The sequence below is a fragment of the Sinocyclocheilus rhinocerous genome, unplaced genomic scaffold (genome assembly GCF_001515625.1).
Source record: "Sinocyclocheilus rhinocerous isolate Xijiao unplaced genomic scaffold, SAMN03320098_v1.1 scaffold99, whole genome shotgun sequence".
NCBI lineage: Eukaryota > Metazoa > Chordata > Actinopteri > Cypriniformes > Cyprinidae > Sinocyclocheilus > Sinocyclocheilus rhinocerous.
In genome coordinates, this window is record NW_015670981.1 from 222,146 (window position 1) to 228,838 (window position 6,693).

Sequence of the window (6,693 nt, forward strand, 5' to 3'; positions counted from 1 at the left end):
TACTATGGAAGTCAATGGCAACCACCAACTGTTTGATTACCAGCAATCTTCAAAATATCTTCTTTTATGTTCAACATAAGAAAGCAACTCATACAGGTTTGGAACGACATGAGGGTGAGTAAATGATGACAGAATTTTCATTTTTGGGTGAACTATCCCTTTAACATTTATTTTAGGAAAAATATTTTATTACCATGCACAAGTTTTTTCAAATACTTTATGGAGTTGTTAAATGATTCATTTGGCCTTTGCTTAAAGGATTTACAACACTGAAATGAGGTCGGACTGAATGTTTGCAAGCACTTCTTCCATCCGTGCAGGATTTTTCCTCCGTACTGTCCCGCATAATTATGAACAGTATTTTGTGGGTAATTATTTTAGCTATCCATTTAATTCCGTGACAGAAACGGGCTGAAAAAGATGTTTTTGTAATTATTTGTGAAATTTACCAGCAATTTTTCTACACTATTTTTTCTTTCTAGTGCAGAGTATTATAGGCCTACAGAGGAAATATTAAGTTAGTATTCAACCCAGTTCTACTGTGCAAACTGCTTCGAGCTGTAATCCATCAAAGTTTTTGAGTGTAAAACTCAAACAGTTTGTCACCACTGTTTACTTGCTCATGTAAACGTGAGTGGGAGCTGATTTCAGCTTTTGTGCTTCAGGACTGAACGCCCATCTGTTTCAGGCTCTGGGCAGAAATAGAGCAAAGTAGCTCAGCTAAACATAGTCAACAAACTTCTGCCAGCCCAGCCTGGCTTAATATGGCAGCTGCGCTCTCCTGACAAACTAGCATTTGTCTTTAAAACCAGTCTGAACAGCATGGGCATCATGACTGGCCCTCCCGCCTACCCCGGGGAACAGGTCTGAAACTGAAGCAGACAAGAACTACGCCACCAGGGAAAAAGTATGTGATTTGACTAAGATCTTCACTCAAACAGCCCTTATAAATATGCACTGCAATGCTTATTATAGTGTCCATCAAATACCACTGCTATAAAGCCACAGTAAATGAACATGGATCTACTCTGGACTCTTTAACCCTGTAAAGTTTGACATATGACATAATCCATTTTTAATCTTTAAAAAAAAATGAGTAGCACATTTGCTAAATCAGGCTCTTACAGTACTAGGTATGAATATGGAGCTCATAGTCGATGAGGAAAAATATCTCTGTTTTATTCAGAGGCCCAAACTGAGCAAAAATATGCAATTTGGTGCAGATGCTGAGATTTCTATGGTCAAAAAGATGAAATTCTGATAGCTAGTTTTATTATCAAAGCTCTTTTTTTAACAGACTTGTAGGATTTTGCAAATAAAGACATCTGTAACTCTGAGACAACAAATAAATTGCAATGAGACATTTTTCATGGAGTTAGTTTATTGCCATTTGTTGCTTTAACTTGGGCAGGTGGATCAGCACAAGATCACAGTGGTGGAGCATGATGTTAGATAGATGGGACACTAACACACATGGTAGTTACCTTAGCTTTACTAATGTTAGAGTTAAAAATGGAGAACCATGGTTACATCAGTGTGTTACAAACCACAAGAATGAAAGACATCAATGAGCTTATTACCAGGTCAACTGTGATGTTTCAAGACAGTATCGTCACCCAAAGCTTTGGACTCTCTCATTGGATGGTCCTCTCGAGGGCTGCTTTATCGTTTGGTTCTACTGAATCTGTAACTAAGTCGTTGGAATCATTAAACAAAGGCTAATTGAGTTAATAAATGAACACTGCATTCTGAGTGTAATCTGAGATTGATTCAGCTGGGATTCTACTGTGCTGTTCACCATTCCCTTTAAGGACTTTGTGTAATTTTTCCTCTCTATATCTCGACAAACATTCAGCAAACCTTCAGTGCAAAGATACTGTCGAGAACATTTGGCAGAGCACAAGAAATGACATAAAACATTTTTTTCGTATTTTGTTAACGTATATTTTTTTCTAGATAAACATTTCTACATGTAATCACTATTGAATTATTTATCTACTGACCAACCCAGGCTCTTATTCGGATGGAAAGAAATGAATCTTTCTTTTGTCGAAAATTAGTGTTTGATTTGACTGATTTTTTGTTTGCAGTTTGGCTTGTTTTAAAGGAATAGTTCAGCCAAAAATAAAATGTAGCTGAAAATGTACTCACCTTCAGGCCATCCAACATGTAGATGCTGTCAGAATAAGAGCTCAAAGAGCTGATAAAAGCATCACAATTGTAAAACCAAAGTTAAAACGTCTTAATGATGGATTTGTTTCTGACAAATACAGCTTTTCACTTACAAGACGTTAATTGATGGACTGGAGTCATGTGGATTATTGTGATGTTTTTATCAACTGTTTGGACTCTCATTCTGACGGCACCCATTCACTGCATAGGATCCATTGGTGAGCAAACGATGTAATGCTAAGTTTCTCCAAATCTGTTCCCTGAAGAAACAAACTCATCTATATTTTGGATGGCCCAAGAGTGAGTAAATTTTCAGCAAATTTTTTAGCGAGATACTTTAACTCAAATTGGACTAAATAGTTAACGAGTAAGGCCTTTGGTAAACCAGTAACTCTAAATTTGAAGTGGTGAGGAGGTTAACTTAGTCCTCAGATGTCTGAGGGGCACTTAGATCATTTCATTCTCACTACAGACAGTCATAAAGGCATGTCCAACTCTATGGGAATGAATGGATGTGCCACTAAAATGGACACATATATATATAGGGCTGTGCAAATAATCGAATGCGATTTTCATGTGCATCTCGTCAGTAAAGCCGGTTCCGTGATTAGTAGTAAATCTCCAGCACGTGCTTTCAGATGGAGTGGCATTTACTACACAGAGCCGTAGTTCACTGACAAGCTACGCAATATAGCTTTCAAAATCGCAGGCGATTCATTGCCGATTATGAACGCGATTTTGCGTAGCTTGTCAGTGAACTTGTCAGTGAACATCATATACACACACACACACATTTAGGGGGAAACTGCTGAATGTTTATTTATTTTTTTTAAATGGAAATTTTCTAGTTTTCCCCAAAACCATAGACTATTGGTTTATGGGTAGTTTACAGTGAGAGATGAAATTATACAGTTTTATGCAAAAGTTTGGGCACCCCTGATAATTATCCTAATTTTAATTCAAAATCTGCTGGGCTTTCGAAGCAGCAACTTCATTTGGATATATTTGATACCTTATGGAGACAGTAACATTTCAGTTCTAAAATAAAAAAATTTGAATCAACAGAAACAATGCAATGTAAATCAGAACAAAAACACACAGGTGCAAAAATCTGGGTACCCAATTAAATAATAGCATCAATATTTAGTAGAGCCACCTTTTGCTGAAATAACCACCTAGAGACACTTTTTATAGCCACTAGTAAGACCCTGAATTCTGGCTGCAGGTATTTTGAACCATTCTTCCTTGCAAAATGTTACTAGTTCAGTTAGGTTTGATGGCTGCTGAGCACGGACAGCCCGCTTCAAATCATTCCATAGATTTTCGGGGATGTTCAAGTCTGGGGACTGGGATGGCCATTCTAGAACATTGTATCTGTGTCTGCATGAATTCTTTGGTAGATTTGGAACAATGCTCTGGGTCATTGTCCTGCTGAAACAAACAACCCCGGCATAACTCAACCTCTTGACTGATTCTTGAACATTGTCCTTGAGAATCTGCTGATATTGGGTGGAATCCATGCGACCCTTAACTCTGACAAGGTTTCCAGTACCTGTGCTTGCCACACAGCCCCCACAGCATGATGGACTCTCTACCAAATTTAACAGTAAGGAGCAGGTTCTTCTCCTGGAACGCTGTACTTTTTCCGCCATGCAAAGCGCCTCTTGTTGCGACCTCTTAGTTTCATCTGTCCACAACACATTGTTCCAAGATAATTCTGGCATGTCCAGATGAGCCTTTGCAATCCACAAACGAGTCTTCTTGTTGCCAGTATGCAGATTCAGTATCTTTTTCTGCATCACCCTTCCATTGAGCTGTTCCTTGTGCAAAGTGCGCTGGACTGTGGAACGATGTACAATGTCACTATCAGCAGCAAGATGTTCTTGGAGCCTTTCAGATATTTTTCTCGGCCTACCAAATCTTTCCTTCACAAGGACTGTTCCTGTCACCTTCCATTTTCGAACTATATTTCTGACTGTGGAGACAGAGACCTTAAACCTTTGTGATACATTTTTGTATCATTCTCCTAATTCATATTGATGAATTATCCTAGTTTTTAGGCCATTAGAGAGTTCTTTTGATGTTCCCATGTTGTTACTTTCAAGTAGAGAATCAAGGAGAGGTAAAGCTAGCAATTAGCTACCTTAAACAGACTTTTTCATGATTGTTTGCGTGCGAGTTTGCAGTGTTAAGGTTCATTGAGCCAATCAAATAAATTTTGTGTTTCAATCAATCAGCATTAAGTGACTACAGGTATTCAAATCAACACAACTGATTGACCTTCAGCTTTATTTCATACTCAATACTGCTGCACTAAGAATTTGTCTGAAAAACATCCTATTATGCAGCTTTCTGTAGAAACTGAATGGCATATCACTACAATCTTTTCTTGTAAAGAAAGAGCAAGTTATTATCCAGCCTCAGAGGGGTGCCCAAACTTTTGCATAAAACTAATTAAAACAATAAGGTAAATGGGTTCTCCAATGTAGATGTTCAATGAAAACCAAATCGAGCTGGATTCTGGGTGGTCAGCAGAAAATACTGGAGTTTTACACACACAATCTAAAACATTTAACAACCGCAGCACTTGATATTTTAAATAAAACTATTTTGTGTGCTATCTCTCGTATGCCTCCCGGCATCTGCTTTGCAGCATTTCACTAAGAATTCCCACTCCATGTTATCATCTTTATCAAAAGTACATAGAGCATCAAATGTTAAAATATAACACACAAATATCAATATGTATTTATATTTATATGCATATAAGCAAAATAATAGCCTTCACAAAATAAATCTCTGATTTATTTTACAGTATGTAAATCACAAGAAGAAGAAAAAAAGCTTTCTAACACGATTAAAAAGTGCTAGCAGATTATTTTACAACAATGTGCAAATATATTCTGAAGCCTTACATTATGTAGTCTAATTTGTACATTCTGATTACATCTATAATGTCACAATGATTTAGTGTTTGAGTTGATTCTCCTACAGGGCAGAATTCCCACAGGTCGGAATGAGGCCGGTTTGTCTTGGTTTAATCTTGGCTATTTGTCTATGGGTTCTCAACTTAAGACAAATAAAGGCAAAGTTTGGCAACTACGTGTCTATAGTTCACCTGCGGTCACAGGCTTTACAGCAGAACAACAGAGATCAAGATCTCCGCTCGGATATTCAGCGTTCTGCACCTGACATTGGCAAAAATAAAAAATAAACACTTGCTTCATCTAGATCAGTGATGGGCAAACTTGGCCCTTCCAGGCCACTTTCCTGCAGAGATTTGATCCAACCCTGATATGACTCACCTGCCTGTAGCCTTCAAGGGCCCCGTCCACACGGAGACGCGTTTAGCTGTATACGCATAAATTTTGTATCGTATAGGCGTTTCGTCCACACGGATCCAGCGATTTGGGAGAGTGAAACCGATATTTTTTTAAACCGGGTCCCAGAGTGGATAAATCTGAAAACGCCGCCCTTGCGTTTTCGTGTGGACAGCGAATCCGTATATTTTCTGAAACGATGACGTCATCATCCCACGTCTCGCCCCTAGTCAGACACCGCTACGTCACGTAACACGTAAAGGAAAACATTTCAAATTGTGGTTTCAAAAATCTTTGTCTTTTCATTTATCTGTTATATTCCCACTATGACAACCTGCTTTCAATCTGTAGAATTAATTGTTAAAGCTTTAGGAATCTTTATGATAATATGCATTTCTGCGAAACTTTACAATGTTTTATTTGCACTTTGACTTTTTTTTAAATCACACGTTTTTTTAAAGTTTCCATTACGATTTTAAATCATTAACTAAAAATGTCAGAGAACATACTAATACTGGCACTCAAAATGTAGAACAAACTAAAATTGTAAACAAAATGGGCATGAAACGTTGCTTGCAGCCCATTTTAATTCACTAATGTGATGTTATTCAGAGTGAAACTGGATCAATTATTGATTGCATTGTGAAAAATGAATGTTTCATGTCGACTTTTAACAATTCAATCTTTAACAAAATGCAACTTTTGGCTCACAAGCACCTTAGAAAAGTGCCACGTCTGAAATCCTGCCTGTGTCTGATAAAAACTCTCTAGATATTTCCAATCCAAGGATAGATCGAGCACACAGTACATTTCAGCTGAACTAGGAAGTCATTGATTTTATTTATGGCAACTAAAACCATCCCCTGACAAGCCTGAGCAGAGATGGACGTCACGCTCTGTTTGGCACTTACAGTAAACACTGTGATATCATGCACCAGGAATTGAGGTCACCTGTCTCAGATGAAGACACATCAAGCAAAAGCTACAGAAATTATTTCTCATCATTTGGCAACTACATGTGGCCTTGTTGACACCAAATCTAATTTGATTGTTAGATCTGTATCTATTTTTGCTGATCAGTTAAACATAGTTTATTGAAGCGTACATTATTTTAGTTTAAATATGCATGAGATTTTATGAATTTGAAAAAGTGAATTACTAATTATAGTCTTTAAGTCAAGGATGCATTTGTAACACGTCC